Source organism: Choristoneura fumiferana, chromosome 20, assembly GCF_025370935.1.
Source record: "Choristoneura fumiferana chromosome 20, NRCan_CFum_1, whole genome shotgun sequence".
NCBI classification, from domain to species: Eukaryota; Metazoa; Arthropoda; class Insecta; order Lepidoptera; family Tortricidae; genus Choristoneura; species Choristoneura fumiferana.
This window is the reverse complement of record NC_133491.1, coordinates 13,823,331-13,847,569: the sequence shown is the minus strand read 5'-3', so window position 1 is coordinate 13,847,569 and position 24,239 is coordinate 13,823,331. Positions and strand designations below refer to the sequence as shown.

Sequence of the window (24,239 nt, the reverse complement as noted above, 5' to 3'; positions counted from 1 at the left end):
AGTGTACGTCGAGCCCAGCGTGGCAACGGAAGCATGACGTTATCCATACCGACGGTGAAAATTGCAGAAAATTAATTCATTTATACATCTGTCCGATACGGGCGGTGCGCTGTGCGATGGCCTTTAAGTTGGGTATGACATCTGTGTTGTCTTTTTTCTCGGTATCATCACCCTTATTCACATTTCTCAAATGTGTCACTTTCTTACTTTGATATTTTGTCTTTATAACACTTTGTGTTTACGTTACTCTGACTTTGTCCCTATTTATTTGGAAAAATATTTCTATCGTGGTGCATATCGGTTCGCATACTTATTAAAAGTCCGAATGTAATGTTTTCAGAATGCTCGTTTGTCATTAACTCTTTTTTCTCTTAATCCAATAATTGTTCTGAATTGTAATAAAACAAACCTAACCTAACCTATAGTTTTCTATAGCAAAACCATTTAAAATTTCAGAAAAAAAATATGTTGAAAATACAAACTAAATATAGATGCACAGAAAAACCAGAAAAATAAGACCAGCACTGGGAATCGAACCCAGGTCCTCGGTATTCCGTACCGCGTGCTATACCGCCACACCACTGCTGCAGGTTTACGGGTATAGCACGCGTAAAATATCGAAAAATGGTGTGATTTCATTGAAAGGTTTTACGGGATGAAAAATAAAAATGTGGAATTGAAATAAAAAATACAAAAAGATTCCAAAAAAACAATCTTAAAAAATATGTGCCAGTGCCATTTGGGCAGTCGGGTAAAATTATGACAAACGATGATTCGGGCAAAAATTACGGTATGACTAGCGAAGAGTATGCGAACTTTGGCGCTCCCGTTCTATCAATATTATCGATGATTCCACCAATGTCGAGGTAGAGGAAGACACTAATGCATAACCGTTGTTTGGTAGCTTCGGTGAGTGGCACCTGTTTGTCTTTAATATTTTGGTTTTATGACATTTTATCGTTACATTAGGTACTTTGACTTTATGTTTCTTTGTGCTTATGACACTTTGTCTTTACCTTACTTTGACTTCGTGTCACTTTATATTTTTAAAAATTTATCATCATAACATTTTTGTCTTTTATTTTTGGTTTTGTCTTTTGTTTTATTTAGCATGAGAAAATAATATTGTATGAATTTTAGATGTTGGAGATTGATTGATTGATTTATGCTGAGACTTGTTCTGTGTGTTTTTATGGCGTTAAATAAATGTATTGTCTTTCTTTCTTTCTTTATAATAAACAAAACAGGTCGCTGATCAATTTGACATAAAAAAACGAAAGCCTATAATTATTCCTGATTAAAAGAAAGCTTTGAAAATGCCCCTATTTTCACAAGTAATTCTTTTTATTGTGGCTTGTATTGTAAGGAGATAACAGTTACCGAAATATGTATGCAAGACCTTGATGATGAGTCAATAAAGTCGAGTTTATATAATTTTGTAACTTGGCCGGATCTATCGATGAATAAAATGCAGAGACAATGGAGCCAATGGTTTCTTATTTGTATTCAACTTTAATGAGTATAATAATTGACAGGTTCAGTGAAAAACATTTTGAAAACACATCGTTAAACAGCAAAAATGCATGCTGTTAAAACAAATAAAGTTAAATGTCAAAAAACTGCACAATTACATACAAACTAAAGTATCTAGGAAGAATTTGCAAGTTTAAGTTTAGACTTGCAAGATAAATCGTGCAAGCTGCAGTACATTGCGGCACTCGATTGACCACTAAAAACTAGTTGGCTTTACGGCCTCGCAATGTAATGCAATTTAATCCTGTTTTATTAATTAAATTTTGTTATTCAATTTAAGTATTTTTCATAATTTTTTAGGTCCTTATATGTCTCATAATACAATTATTCATTTAGTAATGTTTTTTTTCTTATTTTAAATTATTTTTGTCGCCAATTGGCAAAACATGGTGAGACTATAATATTGTCTTTTGCCACTGTATACAGTTATACCTATGTTTAACAAATAAAATACTTTGACTTTGACTTGCATGATTTTTCTTGCAAGTCTAAGCTCGGCTTTAGACTAAATTTTGATGATAGGCGTGCGAGCGAAAAACAATAAAGTTTAAATTGACAGTTTAACAGTATCCGTCACTTCTTAACTGCTGATTACTTTCACAGTTAAATTTATTTTTACTCTAAGATTTCATTTAGCATATATGTGGTTGTAAACGTTGACGACTTTTATGGCCCAGTGGTTAGAGATCCTGAATATGAAGCTTGAGATTCTGGGTTCGATTCCCGGTCGGGGCCGATATTTGTAAAAAAAATACGAATGTTTGTTCTCGATTCTTGCATCTTTAATATGTATTTAACTATTGAAGTATGTTTATCCGTTGCCTAGTATGGTTAAGGATTTTAATTCTTGTCCCACCATGAAACCATTTCACAGTAGGTGAACGTCATAGCATTAATTAACACGGAAAATCGTAAAATCCTTGGCCGTAGGTACCCATAAGCTTTGTTTATTTTGGGACTAGGTCAATTGGTGTCAAGTGTCCCATGATATTTATTTCTTTATATAGAACTAGCTCGCAGACTAAAAGCGCAAGACACCTATAATTTTTTGGTAAAATTTTCATTTTTAATACAAGCTTTTTCTGCTGGCTGTACTTTTTGTTGACTGTACTTATATTGTCACCCAAACTACATCTGAATATCAAATTTCAAGTCGATGCCATTAACCGTTGAAGAGTTTCGTTCTGTGGAGACGATCCTGGCCCGACTGCCAGCATGTGACTATCAGATTATTGTATTGTCACTTGATTTACATAAGTTTACCAAATTTCAAGTCGATCGGACTACTGGAAGTGGGTCAAATTTAGCTTGCAAGATTTGACCCATATAAATAAATAAACGAACGGGGCAAGTTAGATAAAAGTAAAAGCTTAAAGTCATCGAGGTCTGTCTAGTGCTTGAGTTAATTGCTTCAAAATGGATCATTACAGAGATAGTCCCTAAAAAAGGAATACATCTCACTGGGGAAAATTTACTACTCGTAGTTTACTGCATTTTATGAAAACACAAAAAAAACGTGATGGATAGTGAGAGAGACCAAAAAATAACATCATCGATCTAGGAAGAAACGCAGACGGTAATGTTTGCATTTTTTTATATTTCACCATTTCACCCGAGATCTTAATATTTACCCAAGCCGCAGGTTAAATATAATTTCTAAATGAAAACCAGAAATTACTTTAACGGCACATAGAAGAAAAGTTTGGAATTTTTAAACGCAAAAAGTAATTCCTTTGTATCATTTATAAAATTGTCACAAAAAATCGTCGCAGTTCAATTGCAATGCCTCCACAAACAACATGCCGAGCGTGTCATTCTGTCACCTGTGTTCGATTGTTCTATAATGGTGTGGGAGCCCCCTTAGCTTGCCACAATTTCATAAAATCATAAAAGGCTTATTACTACTTTATTTGATTCCCAACACAAACACAATTACACATGGTTTGTTTTTGCAAAAAGTGTTATACATTTATGACTTTTACGTGTATTTTATTACTAATTACAAAGATGATGGGACAGGTTAAAAGGTTTCCTCGCGTTCAAAGAGTTTAATAAGCTTCTCAGTTCCGTGTGACATAGATATCACTTTTTACGAGACGTATAATGTGAGGAATACTATATTGTTAGTTATAGTGATTACTCGTGGCCTTACATGCCTAAACCACCTATATTTTAAGTGATAGTTCTGGAAGTTCTGGGATTTTATTAATTTCTAGCTGTTGCCCGCGGCTTCGCCCCCGTTATAATTTTTCTAAATTTTCTTCTATAAAAACCTTCTGCTGATAATAACGAACACAACTAAAAAATAATTAGTGAAATCGGTCCAACCGTTTCCGAGTTTTGCGCTTAGCAACACATTTTACGATTCATTTTTATAGCTTTTGCCGGCGCTTCGCTCGTAGTATGGATATATAGAAATACCCGTAAAATTCAACTTGATCTTCATTTGTTCATCATCATCATCATACGAGCCGTAGGACGTCCACTGTTGGACATATAAGCCCAATCTTCATTTACTACTCTTTAGTGATTAAGGTTGGAGTATAGGAATATAAAGGTAATTTATGCATTAAGTTCAAAGATTTAGCTGGTTACATTTCGTATAAATCCTTCTGGGAAATTGAATAAATTACTAATAAATACAATTACTACTTACAGAGTAAACAAAACACACAAGACCCGAGAACAAACACTCGTATAATTCATACGTTATAATTCACACAAAGGCCGAGGATCGAAGCCGGGACTCTCTAACCACTGGGTCCGATTCATCTTTAACAGTGACTGAAGTAATAAAAAATAAGTAAAACTTTTCATAGTTAAAAGTTAATTACAGGTAATTTCTAACAATAAATTGGACTAAAGCTAAAAAACTTGAAGTTAACGGAAATCAAACGGTGTATAATCGCTTTATCGACGGCTGTACGGCAAATGCCTAAAGCTTGTTCTGACTTGACTTATTTCATTAAATACTATATCGAGGAGCGAGTACAAACCTATTCTCACACATAACACCCTCCTGTCTTATTAAATGCAAAATTGCATTTTATAATCGAAACCGGTGCATTGTATAGTCAGCTTGCAATTGTAACAACTGTCAACAATTTATTTATGCTTCTTGTGTGATGTCACATGAAATAAATGCTTATTTTTTTCTCCTCTCTCTTCTTCTTCTCCTTCAACCTCTTCCACTTCGATCTATTTTGGGCAGTTAGAGTCCAGTTGCTACCCGCCACGCTTTTTACTTATTTTTTTATTTATAGTTAATATAGAGTGAATTAACAGTTTCAACCAAATCATTAACACGTCAAAGAATTACATTCGATTTACAATAATATCGTAATTATAATTAATAATGCTTGGACTTCCTTTGCGCGATAGAATCCGGAATACGGAAATTCGTCGAAAACCAAAGTCACCGACCGACATAGTTGGAAAAATATGCGAGTTGAAGTGGCAATGGGCGGGCCACATCGCTCGAAGAACAGATAACAGGTTGAGGGAGAAAAGTTCTCGAGTGGCGACCACGAACCGGAAGACGAGGCGTTGGCAGGCCTCCTACCAGGTGGACTAACGACATCGTGAGAGTTGCGGGAAACCGGTGGATGCAAGTGGCGAGTTGTCGTTCATTGTGGCGTTCTAAGGGGGAGGCCTTTTTTCAGCAGTGGACGTCTTCCGGCTGATGTTGATTATGATGGCGATGATTAAATTACAATCATTATAACACGTTTCGAAATTATTACAGATTAAATTATAGCTTCGAAATTTAATTTAAATCATTAGATATTAAAATGAGAATTATCGTTTTGTAAATTACGCTTATAGTTTCTTGGGTAAAAATATATTATTCTATTTACTCCGCCAGTTAGATTATATCAAGAAATATTTACATATTTTTCAAGAGAGAAAGGCAAACGAACATTGAACGCGATTTTTTCTTTTGTCAATCAAAAAAAATGACATCGATGAAGCGCGTCATATTTCGGGAATGGGAGCCCGTGAAGTCACGTGAAACTGTAACTAGCTATATCCTATATCCTCATATGCTTTTGTTCAATTGACAAAAGAAAACATACTTTAGGATTCATAGGGTTTAAAGTTTTTTAACACAGCCGAATTTTGATTTTTCATTATTTATGACCGTGTTCTAGACTAGTACCTTAGTCGACTGTACTACTTGACAGACTTAGTACTGGTCGGCTCACCTTTGATATAATTAGGACGATCATTATGGCGCTCACGTTCGCGCATACGCAAAAACATCTGACAAGCTAAGGGTATTAAAAATACGAATATTGTGAAGTAATTCTGGTTCGTTATTTTCAAACCGAAAACTTTTAAAAACATTTGATTATAATCCAACCTTTTCAGTTGTCAATTAACAGTCGTAATAGATTTGAACTAGGTTTAACAAAAAAAAGTGTCTATTGAATTGGTTTATAAGGCTAGGCTAGGCTAGGCTTTAGGTTAGCTGGAAGAGATCCCTTTTTAGGGATAAGCTCGCCGTTGTTCTCCTCTCTGTGTATTTGTATTTTTATGTGCAATAAATACTTTACATACATACATACATAAGTGACGTCACACTTCGATATCGGTTATTACAAAAAATCTATAGGAAGTCGCATTTTGACAGCTTATAAAAAGGTATGTCAGATTGTTCATGGTGTCAAATAGTAAATTGAAACTGAATCTGCCTCTCGAGCAGATGTTAATAAGTTCAGATTTTTATTAGATTTTGTGTTTAGGTACACTACATTCTCTTTATAATATGATCGTAATGGTTATATTATAACATTTCAGTGTGATAAACTTCAAACTTGTGGTAGGTATGACATTCGTCACTAATTCTTTATTATAAAAATATCACTTATTAATACAATAATTCATAGACACGTTGGCAGCATTCGGAAGTATTCATGTGTTCCGAGTTTTCACGATGATGTGAACGGATTCACTACATCTGTAATATCATTACGTCTCTTTCTCGTAAGTATCTTCCAATTGAAACAGAAAACATCAATCAATCCGATCCGAAACACTTTAATCAAACAATTAAATAAAGGCCACGCGTCACGACGCAGCAAAAACGCGCGTGTAATAAAAAAGCGCGTTCCGCCCGCGGCGAGACCGTAATCAGGCCTTCGCGGCTCATTTATAATCGATTCATCATCGTATCGAGTTGTCCAACTAAGGGGTACTTTGGTACTTAAAGACGTAGGCATTAAGATGGGAGATAGGTTTCGTTTACAGAAAAATAGGGATAAAGTATGAGTTACCTATTTGTTGTACTTTTTTGCTGATATTGTTGATTGATTCAGGCCCAATACTACGAAGTGCAAAATTCGAACTTCGTATAATGCCGTCCCGCTTATATTATTTTTATACGAGAGTGAGAGGGACGGTATGATACGAATTTTGTAGTAGCCCCCCTGGTGTTATTTTTCAAAAGTCCGTGTCGATGAATACTATTATGATGTTGTAGTGTGCTTGCTATAGATTTGAGAATTAACTCGAATAGGACTTAAAAAAATTTTGTCGGGATTTTGTTTTATTATGAGAAATAAATTCTCTAAAGTAAAAGTAAAAGTAAAATAATCTTTATTGCCAAAAAAAAAACCTAGCTCAGTACAACTCACAACTCACAATTCACAAACGATTTAGGTATTAAAAAAAGATTTAGGTATGTGGAAATGAAGGAAGGCGGGTTTTTCGTGTAAAATCGCATATTTGCCGTACTACTTATGTATGGTACGTATGTCTGTCTTGCACAATATGTTAGTGGATTCGCAAAATAATATTATGTTATGTGCTCTTTTTTACTATTGTTTTAAAAAATAGTGCCGTTCTATTTTATTGTTCTAAGATGGAAATTAAATGTCAAAATGTTTAAATTTTACCAGTTTTGTAAAGTTGATAAAGTTCAGAAAAACAAACAAAGTCGTTTCCAAAATGAATCCAAGTTTAATAGTTCAGTAGAAACAATGACTGCAAATAACTGTAAATGTGTTAACTAATTTTAAAATTAAAATATTAATTAATTATTCGATAATTAATAACTGCATAATTACTGCAATAATTTATCTAAGCACTCAAATGTAAATAAAAGCCAAGCTTCTTTTATCGGTGAGAAAATATATGTAAAACATAATTAATGTACTTAATAAATAATGTTGAAGAATAATTACCTGTTAATCAATTAAAACCTTTTTGAATAATCCCACACAATGAACCTTATACGGAATTAATCGCATTTGACTAATTTTGAAACATCCAATAAACAATTACTGATGCTTATAAATTTGCCAGTACACTTAAAAAGTACAGGTGTTCTTTAGTTGCATCACATGCGTTTAAATTACTTTAATTTAACTACAAAAGTAGTTATGGATATTTGGTATCGAACAATGAGTTTAAAGCATGCAACTTGAAATTAGTATTCAGGCGTCGTATGACGTTGAGGAGTGACGTTTAAAAAACGCGGCGTTTCGCTTCCGACGTGTGAAAGAGCCCTAACGAGCTGCACGAGCGTGACGAGGAATATAAAATTTCTTTATAAATTGGAATTTTAATAAAATGGCTTGATTATCAATTTAGTTTTGTTATAAGGTCTGCTTTAAACGTTGAATAATCAATAATGGTAGTAATAATCTAAAATCCAACTAATATTATAAATGCGAAAGTTTGTAAGTCTATATTTTTGTTTGTTACCTTTACGCGTCTAAATCGCTGAACTGATATAGATCAAATTATGTATAGAAATAGTTTGAGTCCCGGGGAAGGACATAGGATAATTTTTATTCTGGAAAATTGCACAGTTCCCGCGGGGTAGTGATAGACGAATAATACGTGGACGGAGTCGTGGGTGACAGCTATTCCTACTAATATTATAAATGTGAAAGTTTGTGAGTGAGTGAGTGAGATTGTGAGTGAGTATGTTTGTTACTTCTTCACGCTGAAACGGCTGGACGGATTTGGATGAAATTTGGCAAAAAGTTAATTTATAACTTGGAATAACACATAAGATACTTTTTATCCTGATATTTCCACGGGATAGGGATAAAATCTCGAAATAACAACCGTTGGGTTTAGAGTCATAAAATTTGGAAGGGGTGTTTTAATTTAACGTCAATGAAAACCACGATGTAATTTTAGGGAATTCCCACGAGAATTTAACAAAATCCCGGAATTTCAATTCAACTGCTGTATCTAATGATTTACGCGTGCGAAGCCGCGGGTAAACGCTAGTAATAAAATAAATATTGAAGGGCAATTTTATTTAGGTACAACAATTGATCTAATTTTAAATTTAGCAAAAGTTGTACCATGGGTACTAGACAACGAATAAAAAAAGTATTTGTTTTGGTTAAAATTAACATACATATAAAATGTCCGATCGAAACAGCGGATCGGCAAGCGCAGCGTAGGACGTCCACCGTCGAGATGGACGGCTGACCTGGTGGATGCAGGCCGCTTCTAACAAGCAACTGGAGGTCTATGGGGGAGGCATAATGTCCAACAGTAGACGTCCTACAGCTGATTTGATGATGATGATGATGATATAAAAAGTCAAGAGATATGATACAAAAAACGCGACAGTGAAGCGGAAAAAGTTTGCCCCGTTGGGTTCGGGGTATATATTCGTTCCCTTGGCGATGGAGATGGCGGGCTGCTGGGGAGCGGATGCAAAGCGTTTTGTGGGTGATTTGGGCCGTTGACTCAGGCAAAAAGGGGAGGACCCTCGCTCCGGGTCATTTCTGGTGCAAAGGCTGTCCATAGCTATCCAAAGTGGAAATGCCGCGAGCTTTATGGGCACCTTTGTGCCGGGAATGGCGAGGGGCGAGTTATTTGACTAGGTTATATTTCATAATTTGTGACTAATTGATACAAAATAGGTACCTTCGTATTTTTCGTCAAAAAACTTCTGCATCGACCGGGGATCGAAGCCGGGACCACCATTATCTGCTATCTTTATTAAAAGCAAATTATTATATGTACACTGTATGTTTACCTCGGGCAAACTTTGCAATTGGGTAAAAAGAACTTTGAGAAAGAGGCCAATAGTAGAATGCAGCTGGGTTGGGCAGCATATGGGAAACTTCGTCGAGTCTTTACATCGCCAATTCCATAGAACCTGAAGACGAAAGTCTTCAATCAGTGCGTCCTACCTGTCATGACATATGGTGCCGAGACGTGGACACACACGGTTGGGCTGCTCCACAAATTTAAAGTCGCTCAGCGAGCTATGGAAAGGGCTATGCTCGGAGTTTCTCTGAAGGATCGAATTCGAAACGAGGAGATCCGACACAGAACTAAAGTCATCGACATAGCTCACCGGATAAGCAAACTGAAGTGGCAGTAGGCCGGCCATATCAGTCGAAGAACTGATAACCGCTGGGGCAAACGAGTTCTTGAGTGGAGACCGCGAATCGGCAAGCGTGGCGTAGGACGCCCTCAGACTAGGTGGAGCGATGATCTTCGCAGGTTAGCTGGCAAGAACTGGATGAGACTGGCCGAGGATCGTGTTCAGTGGCGTGCAACTGGAGAGGCCTATGTCCAGCAGTGGACTAAGATAGGCCGATGATGATGGTGATGATGATATGTACACTTGGCATTGTGGATTTATTTCGAAAGAAATATCTTTATAAATCAAGTATATTTTACTTTATAATTTTAATAAAGTATTAAACATGTAACGACAAAGAGTTATAAAATATGATGCAAATTATGTAGGTAATAATTGTAAAATAAGAAAATGCACATGAGACTGTTATAAATAAAGCTAAGTACTTACAAAGGATTTTTTATTATTAACGTCAAATCATTGGAACATAGCAACTGGTGAAAAACAGTTTAGTTTTCTCAGCATTCATTTTGCAATCAACTTCTTTATGTACATTCTGATGTATTATGTATTCGGGTAGCCGTTATATAGCTGTCTTGATAGACGCTTCGTTTTTATTCGATTCTAATTCAAAGTTATGGCATTTTTCAGCATTTATTTTGAGCGTGATAAAGAAGACGTCAATTTACGACGAGCTTGCAACCTCGAGTTTGAAACCTGCACACATCGGCGAAGAAACTTAATGGTATGTGAAGTTCTCAATCCGCGCTGGACCCGCGTGGGAACTACGGCCATTCACTGTGGGACGTATATAGGATGGGATGTTGTTGATGATGATGATTAACGTTATATTAAAAATCATTTTTATTCGTTCAAGGTTCAAGTGGCATTATTATTTGTACAAGCATCTGCGCCGGCGCAGCTGGCAGCGCGACATACCGACGCACAGTGTGCGAGCAATTTTGCACAATTTTTCCTTTTTTACACCACACATTTGAATTCATGATTTGCGAGGAATTATACTAAGAAATTGCGTTTTTTAAGTAAATTATAGTATACTTAACAATATTGAAAATTGGTAAGAAATATTCGTGGTGTTGTCAAATTGTTTAATACTTACTTTAAAGTACAGTGCACTAATAATGTGATAGAAAGATCATCGCCTGTTTTTCCTCTGAGAATATTATAATTTGTTACACATTGCACGTACATATTTTCTGTTTTCTTATATAACGTATTTTTTAAAAAGAAATAGGCTTGCTTTTGACCACAATCGCGCCTGATGGTAATCAAAGATTTAGACTAAGATGGAACAGGCAAGACATTCAATTCCTCAGCTGTCCGGATAGTAAAAAACGAGAAAAACGCTTTGTGCGAAAAGTCAAATCTTGAGCTTGCATTACATCCCAAGCAAAAATAAATAACTTGCTTAACTTTGCCCAGTCTAAGGACGTATTGTAGGCTTATTTAAATCTCGATTTAAGGCTTAAACTGACAGTTCTTGTATGGATCTGACAGGACTTAAGACCACTTAAACCTAGATTAAAAAGCCTGCAAGTGGACGTTAAGGTTTACAATATACACCAATTAAATGTCTAAGCGAGGTTGCACGTTATTTACATTTATAAACAAACACTGGCCGTTTTGCTGTCAGTTTTGATTTTCTTCAAAAAATGGCTAAACGCAACTGACTAGTGCAATTACCATCAAAATTAGAAATCAAGTAGAATTACGGACTTAACAAAAAAAAACTATCATTTAATAAGTCATAAACATTAATTAAAACGAACAAAGTTACACTAAACTATCCTAAAAATTAACTATATATGTATAAAGGTCGCCCAAGTCTTGTCCCTGAGGAAGAGTGCCCATAAGGCTGGCTGCATTTCCGCGCTGGATCGTGATTCCAATACGTTGGGCGAGAAATGCACCAGCCCTATGGTCATTGGTAATGTCGAATATTATTTGAAAGTTTGTGAGCGTCCGATCCATGGAAAAGTTTCAAGAGCAAAAGCTGTAAATATGTAGTCTTTAGAGAGCCCTGTATACTTGCGACGTTTGCTGTCTCAGCCTGCGCTGCTGCTCCGCCCGCCTTGGTAGATGAAGAGGCTAAATGGGACGGCGCGAGGGTATCCACACAAGTACGAAATACGTTTTTTTAATTATTAAAGCTTTTGAAAGTATACCCATTTAAGTAACTTAAACAAGCAGTTGGGGCGTCTAAAGTTCTCAGTGTACCTAATAATTAACACTTTTATATATGTAGATGCGATATAAGAAACTATTAGATTAAGGCCTGTTTCACCACTTGTCGACTTACTTTAAGTGTCAGATAAAAGTAATGCCGTCTTTGTTCGGACAAAACAAACAGAGACGGCATCACTGATATCCGCCACATAAAGTTAGTCGACAAGGGTTAACAGGCCCTAAATGATGAATCGAAGTCAGCTCTAAACAAATAAACAGATTACCAAATCGTAACTCCCATTATAAATTCAAACCATCTGAAACCACTAGACACCCAATTATTGTGCCTTACTCGTATGCTCCTTGCTCTGACAAATTACAGTTTTCATGGTCTTTACACACTAAAACAGTAATGTATTCTAAATGCGTGAATTACATGTTCGTGACAGTTACAAATAAACAAGTGTGTTATAATTTTTCTATTATGTCTTCTGTATTCTTGAGTGAAGACCGCGTCTCTTAATCCTCTAAGAGACCGCGTCTCTTGAGTTCAGACCGTATCTTTAAGTGGAGACCGCATCTTTTAAGTGGAGACCGCGTCTCTTGAGAAGAGATTATGTCTTTTGAGTGGAGACCGCATCTTTTGAGTGGAGAGCGCGTCCCTTAAGTGGAAATCGCGTCTTGACAAACGTAGTGAAGGACGCCCTCCGGCCAGGCCAAGGGACGATATGCGAAGGCTGCTGGTAGGAGCTAGATGCGTCAACTCGAGGACAGCGCGCAATGGCGCTCATTGGGGAAGCTTAAGACCAGCCACTGACCAGCCTATGAGCGGTCCGCTGACTGCTATAGGCAGATAATGATATTTATAGGTTACCTACCGAAGCCTTGTGGCCTATAGTCTCTCAAGCAGAGGTTCTGGCTTCAAACTCGGCCTCGCACCTCTTAGTTTTCCCAAGTTCATGCCTAAAGTTATGCGAAAGGTTTAAAAGAACTCTCCTTACCGCGTGAAGACGTGTGATTTACTCCGTATCTGGAAGAATGCAAGTTTTCTATGCTGATTGCAGATTACAATTAATAACAAAATGGCTGCGAAAACTGTAGTGCCAGCATCAAATTTAGAAAACGCGGAGTCACCGATTATCGATACGGTCACAAATTCACGGCAACAATCGATTCCTATGTATCGGTACGGGCCATTATTCACCCCATAAACTCGTAATCGAATCAATGTAATAGGCCGCGACTAATTCTTGAACGTCATTCGATATGCTTGTGAACAGGGAATTAGAGACAATGGAGATGTTAACAGTTTTGTCAATAAAAAATACGGTACCATTTTTTAACCATTTTAGGATACCGTACCGGAAAGTTCGCAAACTGAACCTTATTAGTACCACTACACTGTCCGTCTTTCTGTCGTGTTTGTGTCGTTTCTATATAAGGTATCTTCCTGTGCATCTAATAAGACTGAGTTTCCACCAAAGATGTACGAGGATGTGTTACGAGCAATGTGTTTTTCATTAACCAATAGAAACGCTTCATTTACCTATCCTGGTACAATCATCAAAAAACTCTATCGTCTAACTATGACTATTTAATTGTTTTAATGCAACAACAGCCGTGGTGGCCTAGTGGTTTGAGCCTATGGCCTCTCAAGGAGAGGCTGGTAAGTTCAGATCCGGGCTCGCACCTCTGAGTTTTTCTAAATTCATACGCGAAATAACATTTCAAATTTACCACATGGTGAAGGAAAGCATCGTGAGGAAATATGGACAAATCTGAGAAGCATTCCGCACTGGTTTTGCGTGGGAACTACGGCTAAGCCCTCTCGTTCTGAGAGGACGCCTGTGCCCAGCGCGACGAAAACGACTAATAAAAAAGTTAATAGTGCTAAAATAGAGTGTTTAATTATTATTATGAGAGTCTAGCCTTTAAACTGTGCTTCACCATCATCATCATCATCATCATCGTATCGTATATACACCTACCCTATTATGTTGTTGTCAAAAAAGGATTCCCCAAGACAAGTCAAGCTAAAATCACTGAATTACAAAAACATTTTATTTTACATAAAAATTGTTTTAAATACAGTCTTACTTAACGTTTGCTGTTAAGTACCGTTATAAACTATTTTTATTTATTTTATAAGTAAATCCATATTTTATATTTCTCAAAATATCTCTATAAATTAAAATTTTCAACTCTTTTCTTTTTTCGCTTGAGAACGAATCGACATGGCAATTCAGGACTTGCCAAATACCGTATTGTGCGGGACCGTCGGTGCGCGAGAAATTATCATCTAAATATTAATTGTATAGAATTGTTATAAACCAAATCTAACCTAACTTATAGAGTTCTACACTAAAGGATAACCATTTATTTATTTATTTTCTGAAAATTTTACGGAAAAAAATTTATGACTAATAAAAACTATGCCAATATTTGATTTTATAAAAATTATGCAACTAGATAAGTACGCCCATTTGAATAAATTCAAAATGGCACTAAATTCAAAATATCCATTAAATCTAATACTATTAGACTGTACAGCCAGGGTTAATTAATTTATCTTTATGTACCACCTAAACTACTTGCAAAGTCTAGGCTTACAAAATTAAGTCGTTAACCTTGGGTATGGAACTCATTCATGGCAGAAATATATGATCATTTTGACACCACTTAATCCCGGGTTAACACTAAACTCGGAGTTAAATAGTTAACTGTGATCCTTGCAAGTTTGTCTTATAAATATCAATAACCTTTGACACATCTAGTCACGTAACTCCTTTGATTATCCTCCTATTTCTTGAATTTTAATTAGACTAGTAAAACCTTATTCATATTAAACATATGGTCGAAATTCCTTTACATATGTACATTTACATCATAACTTTTATATCTTCCTTCAATGGTAATCTTTAAAATTGATTTGTTACGTTTCTTGAGTTTTTTCGGTGATTGTTAAAAATACAGAGATTTTTCCGTTTCCTAATAATGTTTTTTTGTCATAAAATGCGTTTGTCTGATTTGTATTGGTCAGCGATAAATAACTTGTTTTTGAGGAACTGAGTACAATTTCTGTAGTACGAGATTTGTGATACCTACTGCGGTAGCGGAGTTAAGTAAAAGTTTGTAGTTCATTGTTGTTTTGCAAAGTAGAGGTAACACCTAACATAATAACTTGTTTTTAAGGGCTGGTAGTAACTCACTTTCCCGAAATGTACACTCTCAAGGGGTACACTTCAAAGACGCACTATTTCCAACTTTACAACAAAGTCCACACGAGTTTTTGTCAGATGATGTTCAGACCCATGAAATACCTAGGTATATATTTTATGTATATAATATAATTATACTGGGTGTGCCCTGTAATATGAGCAAATAATTAAAACATGGATCATACTCGTCAAACTGAAATTGAAAATTGTTTTTTTAATTTTTATTACACTTTTAAGTTTATTCGAAGATCGAAAATACAAACTGAAATATAGATTGCATAGAAAAACCAAAAAAATAAGAACAGCGCTGGGAATCGAACCCAGCTCCTAGGTATGCATCTATATTTCAGTTTGTATTTTCGATATGGGTTTTACGGGATGACCGTAAAAGTAAAAAAAAAATTGGAATTGAAATAAAAAATACAAAAAGATTCAAAAAAACCAATCTTAATTTATCCGAAGAAGCAATGTAAAACAAAATGCTTGATGTTTGTAGCGTACATTGATAGCAGTATTTAATTTGTATGAAAAAAGTAAAATTCAAAGACTCCATTATTTTTAAAAGTCGCTGAATTGATGTTGTACGGTTTGACGAGGACGATCTACGTTTTAATTTTTTGATCGTATTACAGGCCACACCCGGTATAGGTGTGTAATAAAAACATATATTTAGAACCAAAATTTCTTGGAGCGTCAGGAAACAAATTATTAAAACCTACATCTGTAGCATTGCGTTGTACGCACGGAGGCGAGACGTGGCCATTAACTCAGTGAGACAGAGAGACATTGAGCGCATTTGAAATGTGGTGTTGGAGGCGGATGGAAGCTATAAGCTGGACGGAATAAAGAAAAACGAACGAAGAGGTGATAATTCGTTAGGCGAGAGGAGACTGCTGTTGAGAACAATTGAGAATAGAAGAGGAATTATGCTGGGGCACTTGATACGATATAGTTACAAGAACAATAATTGAAGGGAAAATAGAGAGCAGGAGAGGCAGGGGAAGACGGAGACGTGCGTTTATGGAGCAAGCCAAAGATAAGGTCAATGTAATGTCGTATCAGGATCTCAAAGCATTGGCCGAGAGGCGTACAGAATGGCGATTACTCCACCAACAAGAGCTCTTAAATTATATGATGATGATGTCTTTTTATGTTTATTAATTTCACAGCTGTCAGCATTTCATACATATTTTTATTTGTGTTAGTTTTCTTTTTATCTTACACTACACATCTCTAGCACAGTTAATTTTGTTTGTAACTGTTAAGTATATACTTTTAAAAAAATATAATATTTAGAACTAAACCCTCTCATTCTCATAGAAGGCCTGTGCCCAGCAGTGGATCGTATTTAGGCTGAGATGAACATAGACTAGGAATAGATAGGACAGCCGATGGATGCAGTGGCGACTTGTCTTCCATTGTTGCGTTCTAGTGGGGAGGATTTAGTTTAACAGTGGGATATATCTTCTGGCTGATGATGATGATGATGATGATGATGATGATGATGTACATAGACTTGTAAATTTTTCAGACTACCCGTCATCACAACAACTAATGCGTCTAAATATCGGAAGCTCATTAAACAATGGTGTTCTAAGTCCTGAAGCAAATAGTCTTCAATAAATTCCTCCGTTAACTGCAATTGCAGCCAGTAAAAGATGCAATATGCAATGACATTCTTATTATGAGACTACGTCAATTAGTGAGAGTATAACAAATCGCTGGATTCCCATCTAATTGTCGATGCGGAATGATTTGTAGAAAACAAGACGAGAACATATGCGATTCTTTCGTTAATTGTTGAAATTACGATTGGTAAATGCAGTTTATTAGGATAATTGCCTGAAATGTAGTAAAAGAATACTAAGTTTGTGGATTGAAAGTGAATTGGTAAAAAAGAAAGACATTTTTTACTGGCGTATCAATCGTCTTTGATCTAATAATGATATCTATTATAAATTATACAGGATTTTCAGACGACAAATCCAGTGTATGTAAATAAAGTATGCAATCGTTTTCACAACCTCTTAAATTCGCTTCATCGTGGAAAAAAATATAATTTTACAAAAAAGGTTGTCATATTATAATGTCATAACTAATTTCTGAAACTCTACGTCTTTCGCCTAAAATAATGTAAAAATTACCTAAATTCCTTTTAAACTGTTGTGTATCGTTACAATTTACCATAAATTCAAAATCCTAAACTGTACACCAATTTCCATTTCCCATTTGTTTAATTTCCCTAAGCTCTTCATTTTAATTGATATGTACCAATTTATCATTAAAATCCTTCTTATTCATGGTTTAATTCAACCACTACTAGTTCACATTATTCAAAAATCTGTTCAACGTCAGGCACAACACCCCAACTTTGAACAACCACTAACCTCTTCCCGTTCCGTCGCCTCCTCTTCGTCGCATACACCGTCCCCAGCTGACTTGCCTGCGGCTGCGGCGGCCGGAGCAGCGTGTCGACGCATCCCTCCAACGCGTAGCCGCCCCAGCCGCACAGCACCTTCGAGTCCGCAGCTATTTTGCTGGCTGGGCACAGCTTGGTCACTGCACTGTTCAACGTTGGGTGTTCAACTTTGAGGGCGTTGAAATTTTGAACGGTGATTTGAATGTGAAATGGAGCGGCGCGTTAGAATGTTTAATGTTTTACTTTTCAATTTTGGATGACGTTCAAAGTTTAAACATTGTTTTATATTTTTAATAGAAGACACTGCGATTTTCTAAGCACATTAGTATTGGTATTTTTGCTGTTGTAATACATATGCGGTTTCAATTTATTGCGTTGTTACCAAGAATTGCTATCGATCTGTTTGGAAACTTAACTTCAAGACAATGGCCTAGCTGTTATTATTGAACAGCTATTATCTTCTTCCGTACTCGAAGGCCACTTGCTTGTTTATAACTTCTTTGTTTATTTTTTCATACCTAATAAGATTTTTCTAACTTCTTATAAGATTTCCATTTGTCTTACAAGAAAGTGGAATTATTTGAACAGTTGTAATTTGGAGTATTTTACCAATTTGAGTATTTCTAATGATAACGAATTATCTTTGGAAGAATTTATTGAGCCACTATAACAAACTAAATACGAATCGGAATCCTTTTTGGAAGAGTATGGGCGAATAGGATTGAACTTAGCTAACTTATCATTTTTAATTCGTCTTTCACTGCTACAGTTTTACATAACACTTGTTTGTACTCCACTAGAGGTCACTTCCAGTATTGATCGTACACAAAATGTCGCCACGTCACTTTATTTCAAAAATCCGATTAGAACCTTCATTTTTCACATTTCACATTTGGATGCCCGAGTCATTTTATGTCGGGAACGTTCACGTGTGTTTGAGGTTATATTTTAAACGAGCGACGCGAGGCGCTATCGTCGAGCGCCCGATGTGGTTTGGCCGCTATAACTCTGGGACCCCTCACCGGGGGAGGAGTGGCTAAAACCAACCACGCCCACCAACATTGACCCACCAATCAACAGCCCACGGCGTCTTCAAAGCGTACACTGGGACGTATTGAGTGACGTGGCTTTTTATTTTTACAAACAATTGCAATTCTTTTTGCATAGCCGTTTTGTTGAATTGGTATCGCGTTTATTTGTCAGCTCCTACTGTTAAAATAGTTTTAAAGTTCAGTGTTTGATCAGGACCCGTTTTCATTGATACGGCGAACGTAAATTATAAAGATTAAATTACTGCAGCATTTTTTGGTGCGGTCGCTTTATTATTGGTATTGGACTAAAAATATTATAGGCTAAAATATTCAATATCTATAAATTCTTTGAATAAAGTTTGCTATCATGTTGTTAAAATGAAAAAAAAAAGATCTACGATTACCTAATGAAATAAACTACTTAGATATTGTTAATTTTTATTGACGTTTATTTCATTAAACGAGTTGAGAAATTTACGCTGATACGCAACCTCTTAATTACGAAAGGTGTCTTCAGGATTTTGTTTACATTATTTTCTTAATAATACTGTCTTTAAAGTGAATATTTTGTATTGTTAAGTATTTTGTTAAAAAACTACTAGAGCGTTGCTTGTCGATGTTACAAAATTTTACCATTTATCTTTTCTAAAAAAGTTCACAAAATTCTACAATATGTTTTTTGTACAAGATTTTTTAAAATGAATGCAGAATATTTCAGTAGATGCTAAATAAAGTAAATACTCAGTAAATGCGAACGCTTTAACCACATTTTTAATCAAAATTCCGGGATGAAATCCATTACTGGCGTTGAATATTCTAAATTAATTTCATGTTACAGTATAGTTAGGTACCCATAACTTTGCAACAATAATAATCAATTTACAAGCTTTTTTTATTTTTATTTTTATAACTGTACCTACCGTCAAGTCCGTCCCCGTTGTCTCATGACGTTACAAGATGGCCGCCCGGGGGGGCGAGTTTTCGCATTTTCCCTCCGACCGTCTACCCAAACAGTCCCTTGTTGATTTTGCTGAGGTTAAAAGGTTTTTTAATTTAACCCGCCGCTTGAGTTAACATCGGGATCGGCTAAAGCGCAAACGATAGCTAACTTTTTAGACGTTTCTTAACCAACTGTGGCAGAACCCAAAAACGAGGGTTATGTTCTGCTTTTCGTCATCATGTCTGTATGTATGTTTTAGTTCTGTGTTCCCAGCGAAACCGGCAGTATTTTTTATATTAAGTTTGTATATTTTTACTTACTGACTCGATTGTCAGTTTTTTTAATGCCACTTCGTAAATTAGCTACGTAATTTACCTGTGGCACTCACTGACCTTAGTTAAATGTAATGGAATACTTAATTGGTGTTTTTCTAAAACTTCACAAGGAAAATTTAAGCAAAAGATTTAATTAAATGTTTTTTTTATTCCAGATTTATTTTTAAATGTTAGATCTGAAAGTACTAAGCCATCACGTTGTTAAAATAAGTTGTTGTAAAAAATAATAATAATACAAGTATTTTGCTGATAACAGTTTTTTTAAGAGCTCTTGCATCATCCAAACTACATTCTAATCAAATCAAGTCAATCCAGGTGGTAGGACCTTGTGCAAGGTCCACCCGGATTGCTGCCACCATCTTACTCGCTAATCCTGCCGTGAAGCAGCAGTGCTTGCACTGTTGTGTTTCGGCGTGGAGAGTAAGACAGCCGGTGAAATTACTGGCACTTGAGGTATCCCATCTTAGGGCTCTAGGTTGGCAACGCGTCTGCAATATCCCTGGTGTTGCAGATGTTTATGGGCGGTGGTGATCTCTTACCATCAGGAGACCCACTTGCTCGTTTGCCATCCAGTCGAATAAAAAAAATCCGACTACCTACTAGAATTAGGTGAAATTCGACTGCCTAACTTTGGCCTTGAAAAAATTAAATAGATAAATATCAAGGGACACTTGATTCCTATTGATCTAGTCCTAAAGTGAGCAAAGCTTGTTGTATCATCATCCCAGCCTATATACGTCCCACTGCTGGGCACAGGCCTCCTCTCAGAACAAGAGGGCTTGGGCCATAGTTCCCACGCGGGCCCAGTGCGGATTGGGAACTTCACATGCACCATTGAATTGCTTCGCAGGTTTGTGCAGGTTTCCTCACGATGTTTTCCTTCACCGCAAAGCTCGTGGTAAATTTCAAATGTAATTCCGCACATGAATTTCGAAAAACTCAGAGGTGCGAGCCGGGGTTTGAACCCACGACCCTCTGTTTGAGAGGCGATAGGTCAAACCACTAGGCCACCACGGCCATTGTTGTATAGGTACACACTTAAATACCTACTAAATACCCACAACTCGGGAGACATTCTTTCATTCTCGTATTTTTCATACGAATACCGTTCTTCCCAGATCGGGGAGCGAACCCGGGGACCTCAAGCTTCGCAGTAAGGTTCAAATCCATCCAGCCGTTTCAGCGTGAATTACTTACAAAAATACACACACACTCAAACTTTCGCATTTATAATATTAGTAAAAATTGGATACCATACAACAGAGTCATACTTACATTATATTATACATACAACTCTATTGGACTGAGATTGGCCCCTGATAACTGTATGATGGTGTCATATATGTTTATATGACGATTATGATCGCTAGTCGACAGCTATAGTAAATCAGTTCTGAATTGTTGATATACACGCAGCGTTGTAAACTGTATGTTGACGATATTGTTTCAAATGGGATTGTGTGAAGTATAAAATAAATCTCACTGAAATATTTTCAGAAAAGACAGTAGGTACGACAGTTTACCTTGGCTTGGCAATCCTGTTATTATTATAAATGTGAAAAATTGTGTGTATGTTTGATACTCATTCACGATAAAACGGGTTATGTTTGGATGAAATTTGAAATGTTGATAGACGGACGTCTGGAATAACACATATTTAGGCTATTTTTATCCCGCTATTAACACGGGATGGAGATAAAATACCGAAATCTCAAAAGCCGGGTTTAGAGTCACGAAATTTGCCTGGACTGTTTTTAAAGCAACGTTAATGAAAACCACATCGTATATTTTGGGATTTCCATTAGAATTGAGTGAGATTTCTACATTAAATTCAACTGCCAGATCCAATTTTATTACGCATGCGAAGCCGGGTAAAGTTAGTAGAGCAACGTTTTATTACGGCTATATTGTATCAAATATGTCGGTAATACTATTTTACGTGTATAATTGTACAATATGTAGGTACCTTACCTACGGTGTTTGGCCTTCGGAGTCGCTTTCAATAGTAAGTAAACAGATTCAGAAAAAGGTGGGTGAATATTAGAGCATTTTAATCGGTCGCTTAAACGTCATTAACATCCCACGGATTAGCACAACGGAAAGACAAGTCGCAAGAATTTTGATCACGCTAGCGTCGGTATTGTCTTTAGTTTTCTTATAAGTAAATTTAACCCTAAGCATCATTTCTTTTAATAATACTTGCCGAAACGATAGTGACAAAAAAAATGCTACAAAAACGCTGAATAGGTAGATAATTATGTCAAAAAATAACCTAAGAACACTACAAAACAATTAAAGCTCACGATGGTTTTCAAGGTAGTCAGAGCCATCTATTGGAAACCGCTAGTATTATGAACAATGGAACGTAGGTTAAATTATACTCTAGGGGTTGAAAAGCCAGCCTTCAATGCGGAACGAAAGCGCTACAACCATTATTTTAGCCACAGAATGAAACTGTTGAATGAGCTGTTTTATTAGCGCTGGGTTGTTATTTATCTATGGTTTTTTAGGGTTTCGTACCCTAAAGGTGGCACACAGAACCCTATCAATGTAGCTACACTTTGTTTTCATCCGTCTTTACCTTAAGAATAGTAATAGAGAGACAGCATGGTATGATTAAAAAATATATTTTGTTAACAAAAAACTTTGTACATTATATTTAAAACTTTTAACATTAAAAAATATATAAAAACTTTTGTAGCCAAATGGGAGTTAAAATAGACAATCGGATCAAAAGTAGGACGTAGGTAGGTACTAAATAAGCAGCTTTAATAATTATTGGGTATAGAACATTACAACATTTATCCACATATGAGTATCTTAGCGCCCAACAAATTTCACCTGTATTTTTGTGTCCGATTTTTGATATTTTAGATCCTATTTTAGTTTCATGGTCATTCGAACCAATTTCCAAATAATATTAATTCAAAATAATTTAAATTCGCCATTCCCTGAACCCAGCGTTTAACATCAAATTCTGAACCGCAGAACAATTTAAATTCGAACATATGCCACATGAAATTTTAACGATAATCGTTCACTAATTCGATACGTTCAATTTTCGAATTGGGATTGTCCGATTTTTTTTTCTACGGCGTCGAGGGCCGGCGCCCCAAAGGTTTGCAGCCAGTATCAACTGTCAATCAAACTTAGCTGCATATTATTTAAAGGTATCGCAATCAGAAAGAGGTTTTGGAATTTGGTCTTTTTTACAATAATTTGGTTTTGTCTCGCGGCGGTAGTAATTGTGTCCCGGGCTAGGCGGGCGACGTAAAAAACGCACTTATTGCTTCTTTTTTTTTACTTTGACTTATCCCTAATCTTATATTGACACGGTAATGAGAGTCGAAAATATTGTACGGTTGGGATTATTCCACAAATCTGTGGAGTAGCGATACCTACAATTAAAAAATTATATTGACTGCGTCTTTGTTTAATTTCAATTTATCTGCTAAACTTTTTGCTGTTTTGTGTACTTTTTCTTTGTGATTGCGGTGTTTTAAAGAGAAACGTTCAACAATTGTGTTGCTTCAGTTTTTGCAATCGGCTTTTTTTTAAAGGTAGGACAACTTGTTTACCGCAGTTTTAAATAAGTCTTTGTGACATGTTTGCTTGAGTTTAAAAATGTTTTACTGTAATGTTTATATCACATTCACAACACTGGAGCGTTTATAATTTGCACCATTATAAAAAACGGACACAACGCAAAAAAATACTTTTTTAAATACACATTTATGAATGGTACCTATGTGCTAATTAACAATTTTATTATAAACCTAATTAGAAGAACTTTATTATTTAGAAATACCCACGTACTGGTTATTTTTTGCCGGGGGTCTACAATTTTACAAGACTAAGGGGCTGTTTCACTATCCAATGATTAGCGTTAACCGACGGTTAAATGTGATGCCGTCTCCGTCTATTCGAACAAAACAAATAGAGACGGCATCACACCTAACCGCCAGTTAACAGTAATCAATGGATGGTGAAACAGCCCCTAATTGTTGACATGTCAGTCGTAAATAGTATGTAATTAATTTAAAAATCAAGAACAGCTAGTAAGTCAATGAAAATAGAATTAGAAATAATTCGAACTTTTTTTTAACTTCGCTTATTTATGACTGAGTCATACCGTGCTTTATACCCCACAGATCACGGATCTAAGTTTTTGTTTCATTTATTTTTAGTCACGTGGGTGACTAAAAATCAGCATAGCGCAAGAAATAAATAAGTAT

General features: G+C 36.0%; 1 protein-coding gene across 1 annotated transcript in view; it reads right to left on the bottom strand.

The window, feature by feature from the left end:
• Positions 1–17,919, bottom strand: part of ss (aryl hydrocarbon receptor spineless) — a gene marked incomplete at its 3' end in the record, with an annotated part of 196,535 nt that extends 178,616 nt beyond the window's left edge. The window contains 1 exon segment of the mRNA XM_074103027.1: positions 17,667–17,919.
• Positions 17,920–24,239: the final 6,320 nt, after the last annotated feature.